Source organism: Callithrix jacchus, chromosome 7, assembly GCF_049354715.1.
Source record: "Callithrix jacchus isolate 240 chromosome 7, calJac240_pri, whole genome shotgun sequence".
Lineage (NCBI taxonomy): Eukaryota > Metazoa > Chordata > Mammalia > Primates > Cebidae > Callithrix > Callithrix jacchus.
Window position 1 is genome coordinate 112,863,796 of NC_133508.1, and position 18,102 is coordinate 112,881,897.

At 37.2% G+C, this 18,102-nt stretch overlaps 1 protein-coding gene across 10 annotated transcripts in view; it reads right to left on the reverse strand.

The window, feature by feature from the left end:
- The window catches only part of SLC44A5 (solute carrier family 44 member 5), a 466,490-nt gene that overhangs the window by 389,083 nt on the left and 59,305 nt on the right, over positions 1-18,102 (reverse strand). The window lies entirely within an intron of this gene.

The following is an 18,102-nucleotide window of genomic DNA, read 5'->3' on the forward strand; positions in this document are numbered from 1 at the left end:
ACAGGCAATAATATATGTTGATGTGGATATGGAGAAAAGGGAACACTTGTACACTTTTGGTGGGAATGTAAATTAGTACAACCACTAAGATGAACAGTTTGGAAGTTCCTCAAAAAACTAAAAATTGAGCTACCAGATGATCCAGCAACCCCACTGCTAGATATATACCTTAAAGAAAGAATATCAGTATATCAAAGAGATATATGCACTCTTAATGTTTGTTGCAGCATTGTTTACAATATCTAAAATGTTGTATATGTACCATATTTTCTTTTTTGAGACGGAATTTCGCTGTTGTTACCTAGACTGGAGTGCAATGGCACGATCTCAGCTCACCGCAACCTCCGCCTTCTGGGTTCAAGCAATTCTCCTGCCTCAGCTTCCCGAGTAGCTGGGACTACAGGCACGCACCACCATGCCCAGCTAATTTTTGTATTTTTATTAGAGACGGGGTTTCACCTTGTTGACCAGGATGGTCTCGATCTCTTGACCTCATGATCCACCTGCCTCTGCCTCCCAAACTGCTGAGATTATAGGCATGAGCCACTGCACCCGGTCTATGTACCATATTTTCTTTATCCATTCATCTGTTGATGAACACTTAGGTTCATCTGTTCACAATGGAGTACTATTCAGCCATAAAAGAAGGATGAAATCCTGCCATCTGCAGCAAAGTAGTTGGAACTGGTGATTATTATGTTAAGTGAAATAAGCAGGCACAGAAAGACAAATGTCACATGTTCTCACTTATCATGGGATGTAAAAGTAAAAAAACAATTGAACTCATGGAGATAGAGAGTAGAAGGAGTTACCAGAGGCCGGGAAGGATAGTTGAAGGATGGAGGGAGGTGGGGTTAGTTAATAGGTACAAAAAATATGAAGAATGAATAAGACATACTATTTGATAACACAACAGGGTGACTATGCATGCTAAAATAACAAAAAATGTAATTGGATTGTTTACAACTCAGTGGATAAATGCTTGAGAAAATGAAGATCTTCTTCATGATATGCTTATTTCATGTTACATGCCTATATCAAAACATCTCAGATACCATAAATATATACATCTACTATGTACCCACAGGAATTAATAATAAATAAAAAACTTTAGACTTTTGCATTGATACTACATCAAGTTGCATCATTTAAAAATTATACTGAGCCCAAGTCATTTAAATTTTACAACTAATATTAAAGAAGGTAAGATAAATTGACATCATAAATGGAGATATATCAGCTTTTGAAAAATCCCAAAATGAAGTTCTGAAGGGAAAAAAAAAGAACATGTTTAAATATAGCATGACAGTATTCTAAGCCGGATCCAAATGTCATTAGAGTCTCCAAATGAAATGTTAAAAGATAGAATTAACCCATCTTGTATTATATTATCTGACTGCTTATAGAGTAGAAAAAATAGTAAGACTAAAAAGTTAGAAAAGCTGAATTTTGGTCTTAATATTATTTTATTCATAGGTCATTTTTTAAAAAATATCAGTATGTCAACTGGAAAATGGCATTCAAAATTATAATGAAATCAAAAAGTGATATGCAAATGAATAGTAAGCAACAGAAATTCTATGCTTTCTCATCTTTAGAAACAGGAAAAATAACATTTTCAAATTTCTCTGCCTTTTGAAAATTAATTAGCTAACATTTCTGAAGCTTTTATACCTTGGAAGAAAACCAATGATGCAACAGAAAAAGGCAGAGGGAAGATGGTACCTGTTTTTAATCATGTTAGTAAAAAAGAAAGATTATTAAACTTACAATGTTAACCAGCAACAACCTGGAAATAAAGTCAATATTTCTTTTTTTATTTTTTTCATAAACAACTAGTGAGGGTGGATAAAGTCAATATTTCAGTGCATATTTTGCCCCTGATTTAGTATTACAACTCTGAAGTTTTTGTGTAACCATTTTCAAAAACTAACTTTTTGTTAACCAATACTAACCCAAAATAAGAAAATAATGATATCAAAAGAAGAAAGAAAAGGAGGTAGGAAGGGAGAAATGAAAGAAAAAAATATCTCTTTGAGTACCTCAGAAAGAATTCTAGAGTAATGAGTTTTAAAGGTTCCAAATGTGGAAGTCATCTATCGAGTATTGACTGAAGACTAACTCCAGGTTGACAGTGATGTATTCTCTGGAAAAGACTTTGCCTGAGGGCAGCCTTTCAGACTTTATTCACACACACACATCCCATCCTATTGTCTATATTTTTAAATCAGGAATTTTCCTTCCCAAGCATACCAGATTTCAATATTTCAAAAACATCTCAGAGGCCCTGACACATAAATTATTTATTCCCTGTGGATCATGGAACCAACATTTTCGCTACAATAAAAAATACTTTTCATTAGTAGGACAGTTCCCTATTCAAACCTTGAAAGATATGAAATCCATAGTAGTTAACTGATTATCCAGAAATAGACTCATAATATTGATTATTCAGGCATGATCGGAAAACTCTTACAACTACAGAGAGAAGCAATATCCACTCTGAAGTATGTCTGTGAATTTCAGCTCACTGGCTGGCACCAGTACTCTTCCCTTCACTTGAATAATTTTTTTTAAAACTTCTTCTTAAAACCCATTCATATGTTCATTTAACGAACAATTACTAAACACTTTCTAAGTGCTAGGCACCAATAGAAAGATTTAGTAGTCTCTTCTTTCAAGAAGTTTATGGCTTAATTTTATATCTTGTATAAATGTAACATCAATAAAAGAAGAATAGGACAGAAAGAAAAATAAATGATATTTGAAACATAAGCCTTAAAAGTTCCTGTTAAAAGAATATAATTTAGCATCATTTTCATCTGTACCTGTTTCCTCAAGCTAATATTACATATCTGACCTATTGACTAACTTTCTGAGAATGTGTAACATCATTCCAAAAGACCATTAAGATTTACAGCTAATATCAAATCTTCTAATAAACAATTGGTAGAAGTCTCTGAAGATATTAATGGCAAATTCACTTTTTCTTTCATGGGCCCCACTTAACCTTTAGACTCAGATGTTACTGGGTTCCTTCAAACTAAACTGATAGTTAAACACAGTAGAAACAAACACACACACACATGCACACATATACACACACAAATATAATGTTCACAGGAGAAAATCGAACTCTGAACAGATGAATAATGAGCTCTTAAATTCAGGCAGTAATAAATAGCCTACCAACCAAGAAAAAGTTGAAGTCACACCAGACAGATTCACAGCTGAATTCTACCAGGTGTACAAAGAGCTGGTACCATTTCTACTGAAACCATTCCAAAAAACTGAGGGAGAATGACTCCTCCCTAACTTGTTTTATGAGGCCAGCATCATCCTGACACCAAACCTTGGCAGAAATAAAACAGAAAAAGAAAACTTCAGGCCAATATCCTTGATGAACATCAATGCAAAATTCTCAACAAAATATTGTCAAGCTAAATCCAGCAGCATATCAAAAAGCTTATCCATCATGATCAAGTAGGCTTAATCCCTGGGATGCAAGGTTGGTTCAACATACTCAAATCAATAGTGATTCATCACATAAACAGAACTAAAAATAAAAACATGATTATCTTAGTAAGTACAGAAAAGTCTTTTGATAAAATTCAACATCTATTCACATTAAAAACTCTTAATAAACTAGGTTATGAATGACCCTACTTCAAAACAGTAAGAGCCGGGGAGGACTCAAGATGGCACTGTGAGAACAACCCAGGATTGGAGCTCTCGTTGAATCCGCAAAGAGGTGAGTCGGAGCGGCATTTCCAGACTGATCTTTGTTGCCCACAGAATGGGGAAACTCCCAAGTATAAAAAAGACACGGGACGCCAGGCAGTATGTCTGCCTGGCGAAGCCGGCAGCCGGGGCGGCGGCGGCTAGCCCTACCCAGCAATCCCCACAGGGCGCACTTGTCCGGGTGCCCTGTTGAACCAGCAACCTGAGACTTGAGAGGGCTGGACTTGAGACTGAAGGAGACTTGGACAATAGGCCAGCCCAGGGGATTGCAGGGACAGAGCGTTAGGGGTACCCAGTGGGACGAACAAAACCGCAATTTCAAACTATCCCGAGCAGACGGTCTGAGATGCTCTGTGGGGGAGGGGCGTCCACCACTACCGAGGCAACCCGCCCCAACTGAGATACACGCCCACTGCTGACTCAGCCAGCCATTGCCGAGGCAACCCGTCCCTACTGAGATACACGCCCACTGCTGATGCAGCCTGCCGTTGCCGAGGCAACACGCTACAATGAAGAGACTCCGCCGCAGGGCGTGGCGGAGACCACAGCAGAGCCTTCAGGAACAGGGCGAATCACACAACAGCAGGGCGGAGCCTCGGCAGGCAAACAGTGGCTAGTCTGCCTCCTAGCTGGGCAGGACACCTCAACGGACATCGAAAAATAAAGCCGGAACCCCCCAACACAGAGCATTTGAGAAAAAAAGGGTTTTTTTTAATGAGCTCTGTTGCAGCAGAATCAAACATAGCAGCCTGACTGCCCTGAATGAACAACAGAGCTCACAGCTCAGCAATTGAGCTCCAAAAAAGTACAGACTGTCTCCTCAAGCAGCTCCCTGACCCCTCTATATCCAAAAGACTGACATTTGGCAGGCATCATCCTGGGACAAAGATAGCAGAAAAATAAACTGGTAGCATCCCTCACTGTGCCACAGCTGCTAGAGGTGCACCCCAGACAAGCAGGGCCTGGAGTGGACCTCAGCATTCGTACAGCGAAGGGGCTAGGCTGGTAGAAGGAAAACCAAGTAACAGAAATACTTCATCATCAACAATCTGGGTGTCCACTCAGAGACCCAATCGAAAAGTCAGCAACTACGCAGATGACAAGCAGATAAACCCACAAAGATGGGAAGAAACCAGCGAATAAAGGAGGAAAACACCCAAAACCAGAACACCTCGCCTCCTAGAAAGGACCAAAACTCCTCACCAGCAAGGGAACAAAGCTGGATGGAGAATGACTGTGACGAAATGACGGAATTAGACTTCAGGTGGATAATGAGAAACTTTTGTGAGCTAAAAGAACATGTATTAAATCAATGCAAAGAAACTAAGGAACTTAAAAAAAGATATGAGGAAATGATAACAAGAATGGATAACTTAGAGAGGAATATGAATGAATTAAAGGAGCTGAAAAACACAATACGAGAACTTCGTGAAGCATGCACAAGTTTCAATAGCCGAATTGACCAAGCAGAAGAAAGAATATCTGAAGTCGAAGACCAACTCAATGAAATTAAACGAGAAACCAAGATTAGAGAAAAAAGCGCAAAAAGGAATGAACAAAGTCTCCAAGAAATGTGGGACTATGTGAAAAGACCTAACCTACGTTTGATAGGTGTACCAGAAGGGGACGAAGAGAATGAATCCAAGCTGGAAAATACTCTTCAAAACATCATCCAGGAAAACTTCCCCCACCTAGCAAGACAGGCCAACACTCAAATGCAGGAAATACAGAGAACACCACAAAGATATTCTGCAAGAAGAGCAACCCCAAGGCACATAATCGTCAGATTTAACAAGGTTGAAATAAAGGAGAAAATACTAAGGGCAGCCAGAGAGAAAGGTCGAGTTACCCACAAAGGGAAGCCCATCAGACTCACAGCAGATCTCTCGGCAGAAACACTACAAGCCAGAAGAGAGTGGGGCCAATATTCAACATCCTTAAAGAAAAGAACTTTCAACCCAGAATTTCATATCCAGCCAAACTGAGCTTCAGAAGTGAAGGAAAAATAAAATCCTTTGCCAACAAGCAAGTACTCAGAGATTTTGTCTCCACCAGGCCTGCTTTACAAGAGCTCCTAAAAGAGGCACTACACATAGAAAGGAACAACCAGTACCAGCCATTCCAAAATCACACTAAATGCTAAAGAGCATCAACATAATGAAGAATCTACAACAACTAACAGGCAAAACAGCCACTTAGCATCAAAATGGCAGTATCAAATTCACACATAACAATATTAACCCTAAATATAAATGGACTAAATGCAACAATCAAAAGACACAGACTGGCAAATTGGATAAAAATCCAAAACCCATCAGTGTGCTGTATCCAGGAAACCCATCTCACATGCAAGGATACACAAAGGCTCAAAATAAAGGGATGGAGGAAGATTTACAAGCAAATGGAGAGCAAAAAAAAGCAGGAGTTGCAATACTCGTCTCTGATAAAAGAGACTTTAAAGCAACAAAGATCAAAAGAGACAAAGAAGGCCATTACATAATGGTAAAAGGATCGATAAAACAAGAAGAGCTAACAATCCTAAACATATATGGACCCAATGCAGGAGCATCCAGATACATAAGGCAAGTTCTTAATGACTTACAAAGAGACTTACACTCCCACACAATAATAGTGGGAGACTTTAACACTCCACTGTCAATATTAGACAGATCAACCAGACAGAAAATCAACAAGGATATCCAGGGCTTGAACTCAGACCTGGAGCAAGCAAACCTGATAGACATTTACAGAACTCTCCACCCCAAATCCACAGAATATACATTCTTCTCAGCACCACATCACACCTACTCAAAAATTGACCACATAATTGGAAGTAAAGCACTGCTCAACAAATGCAAAACAACTGAAATCATAACAAACAGCCTCTCAGACCATAGTGCAATCAAGTTAGAACTCCGAATACAGAAACCAACCCAGAACTGCACAGCTTCATGGAAACTGAACAACTGGCTCTTGAATGTTGACTGGGTAAACAATGAAATGAAAGCAGAAATAAAGAAGTTCTTCGAAACCAATGAGAATGAAGACACAACGTGCCAGAACCTCTGGGACACATTTAAAGCAGTCTCTAGAGGAAAGTATATAGCAATAAGTGCCCATATGAGGAGAATGGAGAGATCCAAAATTGACACCCTATCGTCAAAATTGAAAGAGCTAGAGGAGCAAAATCAAAAAAACTCAAAACCCAGCAGAAGACAAGAAATAACTAAGATCAGAGCTGAACTGAAGGAGATTGAGACACGAAAACCCCTTCAAAAAATCAATAAATCCAAGAGCTGGTTTTTTGAAAAGATCAACAAAATAGACAGACCACTAGCCAAATTGATTAAAAATAAGAGAGAACAACCAAATAGATGCAATAAAAAATGATAAAGGGGAAATCACCACAGATTCCACAGAAATTCAAACCATCATCAGAGAATATTACAAACAACTCTATGCGCATAAACTAGTAAACCTGGAAGAAATGGATAAATTCCTGGACTCCTGTGTCCTCCCAAGCCTAAACCAGGAGGAAGCTGAAACTATGAATAGACCAATAACAAGGTCAGAAGTCGAGGCAGCAATTAAGAGCCTACCACACAAAAAAAGCCCAGGTCCAGACAGGTTCACAGCCGAATTCTACCAAACACACAAAGAGGAGTTGGTGCCATTCCTTCTAAAACTATTTCAAACAATCCAAAAAGAGGGAATACTTCCCAAATCATTTTACGAGACCAACATCATTCTGATACCAAAACCCGGCAGAGACCCAACAAGAAAAGAAAACTTCAGACCAATATCCATGATGAACATAGATGCAAAAATCTTCAATAAAATATTGGCAAGCCGAATGCAACAGCAAATCAAAAAACTTATTCACCATGATCAAGTAGGATTCATCCCGGGGATGCAAGGCTGGTTCAACATACGCAAGTCTATAAACATAATTCACCACATAAACAGAACCAAAAACAAAAACCACATGATTATCTCAATTGACGCAGAGAAGGCATTTGACAAAATTCAACAACCCTTTATGCTAAAAACCCTCAATAAACTCGGTATCGATGGAACGTATCTCAAAGTAATAAAAGCTATTTATGACAAACCAACAGCCAATATCATATTGAATGGGCAAAAACTGGAAGCATTCCCTTTGAAATCTGGCACTAGACAAGGATGCCCTCATTCACCACTCCTATTCAATATAGTTCTGGAAGTTCTAGCCAGAGCAATCAGGCAAGAAAAAGAAATAAAGGGTATTCAAATAGGAAAGGTGGAAGCCAAATTGTCTCTATTTGCAGACGACATGATAGTATACCTAGAAGACCCCATCACCTCAGCCCAAAAACTCCTGAAACTGATAAGCAACTTCAGCAAAGTCTCAGGATATAAAATCAATGTGCAAAAATCACAAGCATTCGTCTACACCAATAACAGACTTAAAGAAAGCCAAATCAAGAACGAACTGCCATTCACAATTGCTACAAAAAGAATAAAATACCTTGGAATACAACTCACAAGGAACGTAAGGGACCTCTTCAAGGAGAACTACAAACCACTGCTCAACGAAATCAGAAAGGACACAAACAGATGGAGAAACATTCCATGTTCATGGTTAGGAAGAATTAATATCGTGAAAATGGCTATACTGCCCAAAGTAATTTACAGAATCAACGCTATCCCCATCATGCTACCATTGACTTTCTTCACAGAACTGGAAAAAACCACCATGAACTTCATATGGAACCAAAAGAGAGCCCGCATAGCCAAGTCAATTCTAAGCAAAAAGAACACAGCGGGGGGCATCACACTACCGGATTTCAAACTATACTACAAGGCTACAGTAATCAAAACAGCATGGTACTGGTACCAAAACAGAGATATAGACCAATGGAACAAAACAGAGGCACCAGAGGCAACACAACATATCTACAACTATACAATCTTTGATAAACCTGACAAAAACAAGCAAGGGGGAAAGGATTCCCTGTTTAACAAATGGTGTTGGGAAAACTGGCTAGCCACGTGCAGAAATTGGACCCCTTCCTGACACCTTACACTAAAATTAACTCCAGATGGATTAAACACTTAAACATAAGACCTGGCACCATAAAAACCCTAGAAGGAAATCTAGGCAAAACTATCCAGGACATAGGAGTAGGCAAGGACTTCATGAACAAAACACCAAAAGCATTGGCAACAAAAGCCAAAATTGACAAATGGGACCTAATGAAACTCCACGGCTTCTGCACGGCAAAAGAAACAGTCACTAGAGTGGATCGGCAACCAACAGAATGGGAAATAATTTTTGCAGTCTACCCATCTGACAAAGGGCTGATATCCAGAATTTACAAAGAACTCAAACGGATTTACAAAAAAAAAACAAACAAGCCCATTCAAAAGTGGGCAAAGGATATGAACAGACACTTTACGAAAGAAGACATATATGAGGCCAACAATCATATGAAAAAATGCTCATCGTCACCGGTCATCAGAGAGATGCAAATCAAAACCACATTGAGATACCATCTCACGCCAGTTAGAATGGCGATCATTAAAAAATCTGGAGACAACAGATGCTGGAGAGGATGTGGAGAAAAAGGAACACTTTTACACTGTTGGTGGGAGTGTAAATTAGTTCAACCATTGTGGAAGACAGTGTGGCGATTCCTCAAGGCATTAGAAATAGAAATTCCATTTGACCCAGCAATCCCATTACTGGGTATATATCCAAAAGACTATAAATCGTTCTACTATAAGGACACATGTACACGAATGTTCATTGCAGCACTGTTTACAATAGCAAAGACCTGGAATCAACCCAAATGCCCATTGATAATAGACTGGATTGGAAAAATGTGGCACATATACACCATGGAATATTATGCAGCAATCAGAAATGATGAGTTTGTGTCGTTTGTAGGGACATGGATGAATCTGGAGAACGTCATCCTCAGCAAACTGACACAAGAACAGAAAATGAAACACCGCATATTCTCACTCATAGGCGGGTGATGAAAAATGAGAACACATGGACACAGAAAGGGGAGTACTAAACACTGGCTGATCAACAACTTCAGCAAGACCATCCTGAGCAACATGGCAAAACCCCCTGCCTACAAAAAATACAAAAATTAGCCGGGCATGGTGGTGCTTGCCTGTAGTTCCAGCTACTTGGGAGGCTGATGTGGGAGTATGGCTTGAACCTGGAAGGCAGAGGTTGCACTGAACCAAGATAATGCCACTGCATTCCAGCCTAGGCAATAGAGCCAGACTTTGTCTCAAAAAAAAAAAGCCACAAAAAGAATAAAATACCAAGGAATAAACCTAACAAGGGAGATGAAAGAGCTCTACAAGAAGAACTACAAAACACTGCTCAAAGAAATCACATATGACACCAACAAATGGAGAAACATTCCATGCTCATGGATAGAAAGAATCAATGTTGTTAAAATGGCCATGCTGTCCAAAGCAACTTATAAATTCAATGCTATTCCTATTAAACTAGCATTTATATTCTTTACTGAACTAGAAAAAACGATTTCAAAATTCATATAGAACCAGAAAAGAGCCTCAATAGCTAAGGCAATCTTACACAAAAAGAGTAAAGTTGTAGGCATCATGCTACACAACTTCAAACTATGCTACAGGGCTACAGTATCTAAAACAGCGTGGTACAGTTACAAAAACAGACACACAGACCAATGGAACAGAATAGAGAAACTAGAAATAAGACTGCACAGCTACAACTATCTGATCTTCAGCAAACATGACAAAAACAAGCAATGAGAAAAGTGTTCTCTAAATGGTGCTAGGATAACTGTGCTAGGATATGCAGAAGATTGAAACTGGACCTCTTTCTTACAACATATACAAAAACTAACTCAAGATAGATTAAAGACATAAATATAAAACCTAAAATTATAAAGTTCCCAAAAGACAGCATAGGCATGACCATTCAGAACACAGGCATGGGCAAAGATTTCATGATGAAGTTGCCAAAAGCAATTGCAACAAAAGCAAAAATTGACAAATGGAATCTGATTAAACTAAAGAGCTTCTGCACAGCAAAAGAAACTATCAACAAAGTAAACAGACAACCTACAGAAGGGGAGAAAATTTTTGCAGCTATGCATTCAACAAAGGTCTAATATCCAGCATTGATAAGGAACCTAAACAAATTCACAAGAAAAAAAACAACCCCATAAAAAGTAGGCAAATGACATGGAGAGACACTTTTCGAAAGAAGACATAGATGCACCCAACAATCATATCAAAAAAAAGTTAACACCATTAGACCATTAGAAAAATGCAAATCAAAGCCACACCAGTCAGAATAGTTATTTTTAAAATGTCAAAAAATAAGAGATGCTGGCAAGGTTGTGGCGAAAAAGGAACACTTATACACTCTTGGTGAGAGTGTAATTTAATTCAACCATTGTGGAAGACAGTGTGGCAGTTCCTCAAAAAGCTAAACATAGAAACAGCATTTGACCCAGCAATCCCATTACTTGGCATATACCCAAAGGAATATAAATTGCTCTGTTATAAAGACACATGTACACATGTGTTCACTGCAGCACTATTCACAATAGCAAAGACATGGAATCAATCTAATGCCCATCAATGATAAACCAAATAAGAAAAATGTGGTACATATAAACCATGAAATACTATAGAGCTATGAAAATGAATGAGATTACATCCCTTGCAGGGACATGAATGGAGCTGGAGGCCATCATCTTAGCAAACTAACACAGGAACAGAAAACCAAATACTGCATGTTCTCACTTGTAAGTAGGAGCTAAATGATGAGAACACACAGACACTTAGGGTGAAACAACACATACTAGGGCCTATTGAAGGGTGGAAGGTGGGAGGAGGGAGAGGATCAGGAAAAATAACTAATGGGTACTAGGATTAATACTGGGTGATGAAGTAACCTGTACAACAAACCCTCATGACAGAAGTTCACCTATGTAATAAACCTGCACATGTACCCTAAGCTTAAAAGTTAAAAAAGTTCAAAAACAAATATATATATAATGTTCTTTATACTATCATATTTCCACAATTATGCCAGTTATGCTAAAGCAATGCAACTGAATATTACAAAACCATTTTAAAAAGATTATGAAGAATATATAAAAATATAGAGAAAATATGTTTGATTCATTCAATAAATATTCACTTAATATCTGTGGCATGCCCAGAATTACACCTGACATTTTGGATTAAAGGATAAATTGAGCACATTCAAAATTCTTGCATTGCTCACAGCCTAGTAATGGGTATCTGGGAAGGGAGAGAAAGATAGGGGGCAACCCTAGGAAAGAGATGACAGTTTCCAGCCAACTGGCTTGGGAATGAAGCACTATTTTTTCAAGCACCAATGTACTGGCTGGCTGGCCTAAAACTAATGATAGCATCATCAGAACAGAAGGAGACAGAAGTGGACCAAAGCGACACTCTAACCTGGGATGTTAAGCCACTGACTGATTTGCGGTCAGGATTTTAGGTTCCCTTTGCTTCAGCATACAAGTACGACTGAAGACCCACATGAAAATTGAGAAAGGAGGTGAATGTGTAAACTCTACATTTAAATTGATACAAGAGCACTAACAGAGGTACATGAAAGATGTTATGGGAGCAATGAGAAGGAAGTGCTTAATTTAAAGGTGGTAGTCAGAGAAGACGGGGAATTTTACAGCAAAGTTGACATTTGTGCTTAATCTTGAAAAAGAAGTAGAAATTTTCAGAATTATACATGTGCACACACACACAAACCATCCAAAAAAACCAATATGATGAAGGCACAGAAGCATAAAAGAACGTCTGTGTCCCCCAATATCTAGTGTGGTAGGATCAATAAGATTAGGGTATAGGTGAGTAGTGGAGGGAAATGAACCTAGAAGGGTAATCACAGGTCAGATTCTAGCCTTGGATGGTTTGCTACAGAATTTTGATTTTGTCTTGTGTAGCTAATGAAAAGAAATTACTGAGTTTTAGGGATGTGAAATGACCAAATCTGCCTTTCAGGAATGTCATAAATGCAGGAGTTTCACAATCGCAGTATAGTCGAAAATAAACTAAAGGAAATCTAGCTTGAAAGCAAGGAAACCCGTTTGTGCATAGGTGGTCTAATCCATACTAGAAATGATGAACACTGACTCAGATCTGTGGCAAAAGAGACAGAGAAAAGTAGATACTTAGGATCAATAGCAGTGACTGACTTTATCAGGTTAAGCAGAGTCTGGAAAGAGAATGTGAGGGGGAATATGGAGTCAAGGATTCTCGGGTTGTGCAAGCAAATGGATAAAGATGCCATTGTGTAAAAGTACAACTATGAAAGATTATACATGAACTAAGACTAAATGGCGACTTACAAAAGTAAAGAAAAAAAAAAGGTTAAGACAGTAGGACTACTTGTTTTCCAAAACTTTTTCAATGTCATATTGTATGTCTGAAATTGTTTGGGGCTACATCTAGTTTTAAATATTAACTCTGCAAATTATTAGTTTATAATGTTGAGTTATTTAACCTCTGAATTATCTCACCCAATATTTATTTATTTATCTCGTTTCAATGAATACTTAAAGTAATTTATACAAATAAATACAATTCAGTGAAAACAAAAACACAAAAAACAGTACAGTCATGTGCCACATAATGACATTTTAGTCAATAACAGACCACATATAGGATAGTGGTCCCATAAGATTATCATATTGTATTTTCACTGTGCCATTTTTATATTAAGATACACAAATATTTACCATTGTGTTACCATTGTCTACAGTATTTAATAGAGTAGTGTGCTGTGCGGATATATAGCCTAAGAGTAGAGCAATAGACTATACCACATAACCTAGTTATGTATATAACTAGATGTGGCTATACCATCTAGATTTCTGTAAGTACATTCTATCTTTGCATGACAAAATTGCCTAATGACATGTTTATTAGAATGCAGCCCCATAGTTAAACAAGCAACATATTACTGTGTATAAAGAGAAACAATGAGGAGAAAGAGTAAGAATATGAAAAACAAAATGAATCAAGTGTGTAACTTATGATGACATAAGCTTGGGCAATAAGTGAGCTCAAAGTTAGTTCTGAGATTTCTTGTCTACCCATGGTGGAAAACACAATGAGTTCCATGAGTCATGTTGTTCATTGTTGGCTAGTGACATTTCAGAGAAATTTATCCATTAGATCTTCTTCATAACACAGATTATTAAAACAGTAATCTGCCCAAGGAATAATATCCTTCAACTTAATACAATGTCAAGTTTCTCAATGCTAGCCAATGTTATAACAGCTAAGCACAAATCAGCAAAAGCACTTCTACAGGAACCAAAATAACACAAGCTGGATAAAGAGCTATCTCAAGGTCTGGCTGACTCAAAGAAAAAGTTTTAGGATATCTAAAGCAATGAAAAGTTTGCATCTTTATTTAGAAAATCTGTCATAAATATCCCTCCATAAAGATCACTCAAGGACATCATCTTACCACCTTCCCACCCTAAGTTGTTCTCCTGATGATTCCTGAGACACGGGTCTGACAATGACAGTTCTCAAAATTCTCACCCTCAATACAAACAAAAACTCAATTTTCAGAAATACAAGATGCAGCATAAAACCTCATTAAATAGGGTGAACTGAAGGAAGTCTGAACTTATGAAAATTTTGAGTATTCCAAAGTTATTCCAGTCCTGTGAGCAAATGACTAAAGAAACCACTCATTAGACTTCCTCAAAGATTTGCTTTAGTAAATGATTATTTCTAATTGGTATATTCTTCTACCATTTACTCCTGTTACAAATTGCAAAATGGGTTGTTTTCCCAAACTGGTTAAACAGATTAAATACCTCTTTTGACCTCTGTCAACTTATTTATAATCTACTATTTGCCTACTCTTCATTACACCTAAGGTATTAATTCAGCTAGTGAGAGTTTACAGAAGTCAAAACATAAAGAGCCTTGATCTTAGAATTAGTCAAGTGAAGGCCATGTCCTTCTTCAATCATAGTAATGTTTCTATAAATTATTAAATACAATTTGCTGTGTGGGAAGTGTGATAATTATTCAATGCAGTTTTCAGAAAGTTCAAAAAATAATAAGTATTAATGTAAGATTTTCTGAGTGGTTAAGGATTGTGGAGGGGTGGATTCCAAAGCTGTTCTTTATAATTTTAAAGCTATCATACCTCATACAGTTATGATATCCCTGGACATATCTATTTATGATCAAACATTTTTTTAAAGAACATAATGGTCCTCCTTTAGTCACCAATACTCTTTCACTTAAGCAAAGGTGTTAAATCAGCAGAATCAATGTCATTGCCATGGGTAAAGAATGTGATGACATTCTTGTGCAGCCAAACAAGTGTGAATAAGAGGCTGAGATAAATAAGAAAAAAGTATTTTTCACTTTGTAAAAAGTATTTCAACATGAAAGGTGCTGTTAATACTATGTTTGTGAAGCATATATGTCCAGTAAGTAGCTTTTACCATTAAATTTTATGATTGTTGATATTTTTAAACTTGTATGTACAAAATGGATATAATCATAGGCTAAGCTTAAAATAAGTTTTGAGTTTTTTGGAAGGCAAAGCTAGAGTAATAATACATTTTAATAAAACATAAATGTGTTTATTTATATTTAATTTTGGTTTGGGAGTTTTTTCAACATTTATTTTACGTTCAGGGGGTACATGTATATATTGTTACCTGGGCATATTGTGTGATGATAAGGTTTGGAATACAATTGATCCCATCACCCAGGTACTAAGCATAGTACCCAAAAGTTTATTTTTCAACCCTTTCCCTCCTACTGTCCTCCCTACTCTAGTTGTCTCAGTATGAATTGTAGCCATCTTTATGTCTATAAGTACCTATTGTTTAGCTCCCACCTGTGAGAACATGTGGTATCTGATTTTCTGATACTGCATTACTTTGATTAGGATAATGGCTTCCAGCTGCATCTATGATGCTGCAAATGAAATGATTTTGTTCTTTTTATAGCTGTATAGTATTCTATCGTGTATTTGTACCATATTTTCTTTATCCAATTCACCATTGATGGTCACCTAGGTTGATTCCGTGTCTTTGCTATTGTGAATAGTGCTGCAATTAACATGTGTGTGTATGTGTCTTTTCGGTAGAATTATTTGTTTTGGGGGGATATATGCCCAGTAGTGGGATTGCCCAGTCAAATGGTAGTTCTAAGTTCTTTGAGAGACATCCTAACGGCTTTCCACAATGGCTGAACTAATTTACATTCCCAACAGTGTATAAGCATTCCCTTTTCTCTGCAGCCTCACCAACATATTTTTAATTTTTAGTAACTGCCATTCTGACTTGTGTGAGATGGTTATCTCATTGCAATTTTTTATTTGTCTTTCTCTGGTAATTAGTGATAGGGAGCACTTTTTTCATATTTTCTGGCCATTTGTATGTCTTCTTTTAAGAAATGTCCAGTTATGTCTTTCTTTCGCCCATTTTTTAATGGGGTTATTGGTATTTGCCTATTCAATTGTTTAAGTTCCTTAAAAATGCTAGATATTAGACCTCTGCCAGATGCATAGTTCGTGAATATTTTCGATATATTCCCATTCTATGGGTTGTCTGTTTATTCTGTTGATAGTTTCTTTTGTTGTGGAAAAGCTACTTAGTTTAATTAGGTCTCATTTGCAATTTTTGTTTTTGTTGCCATTGCTTTGAGGACTTAGTCATCAGTTCTTTTCCAAAGATGTTCAGAAGGGTGTCTCCTAGGTTTTCTTCTAAGATTCTTACAGTTTGAAGTCTTAAATTTAAATCTCTAATCCATCTTGAGTTTATTTTTCTATACATACAAGGTAGAGGTTCAGTTTCATTCTTCTGCATATGGAGAGTCAGTTATTCCAGCACCATTTATTGTGTAGAGTGTCCCTTCCCCATTGCTTATTTTGATTTACTTTGTTGAAGATCAGTGGGCTACAGGACTGTAGCTTTATTTCTGGGTTCTCTCTTCTGTTCCATTGATCTATGTGTCTGTTTTTGTACTAGTACCATGCTGTTTTGCTTACTGTAGCCTTACAATATCGTTTGAAGTCAGGTAATGGGATGCTTCTGGCTTTGTTCTTTTTTCTTGGGATTACTTTGGCTATTTGGGCTCTTTATTAGTTCCATATGAATTTTAGAATAGTTTTTTCCAATTCTTTGAAAAATGCCATTGGTAGCTTGATAGAAATAGCATTGAATCTGTAAATTGCTTTGGCTAGTATGGCCATTTTAATATTCTTCTGATCCATGAGCATGGAATGTTTTTCCATTTGTTTGAGTCATATATGATTTATTTCAGCAGCATTTTGCAGTTTTTTAACTTTCACCTCCTTGGTTAGAGGTGAAACCAAGGGATGTATGTGTGTGTATATGTGTGTGTGTGTGTGTGTGTGTGTGTGTGTGTGTGTTATAAACTGGATTATGTTCATTTGGCTCTCAGTTTGAATGTTATTGGTGTAAAAAAATGCTACTGATTTTTGTACACTGATTTTTGTATCTGACACTTTACTGAAGTGATTTTTCAGTTCCAAAAGTCTTCGGCAGTCTTTAGGGATTTCTAGGTATAAAATTATACTGTCCATGAAAAGAGATAGTGTGACTTCTTCCTTTCCTATTTGGATGCCTTTTCTTTCTCTTGCCTGATTGCTCTGCTCTAGTACTGTGTTCAATAGGAGACGGAAGAGTGGGCATCCTTATCTTGTTCCAGTTCCCAAGGGGAATGCTTCCTAAAATGTCAATTTGAAAGCCTTATTTGTCTTTGAATTTGAACACTGAGACACTATCCAATGAAAACTTACATTAAAAACCTGCCTTTTAAGTTTTTTAAAAGCATGAATTTAAAATTGCTTCTTTTGAAACTAAATTTTTAATTTTTGATTCTACAAAAAAAATTTTCACTCAACAAGCACTTAGGACCAGTTCTGAGTTTCTTCAGAGCCTTTCTTAAAAGATAAAGTACATCTTGAAAGCAGCAGTATTAAGAATGAGGAGGTAGAAGAAAAATAAAATAAAGTAAAATAAAAAATAAAGAAGGCAGCTCTCCTCCAAAATTTTAATGGCCAAAAAAAAAGCTACAAAAAAGATGCCTAAGAGGCTGCCCCTTCTTTCACATTAAAAAGCTCTGATTTGTAGAGTCAGAGCTTAACACATCACCCTATTCTTCATCCTTCCCTTTACTAAGTTGTCAGACAGATGCAGAATAGAAATCACCGATGTGAAGCTGTCGTTTCTCAATTGAATGAGGAGTTTTTCACCATGACTTTAATGTTCCTCTAATGTCCTGGGCCCTAATGGGAAACTACCAAAGGTT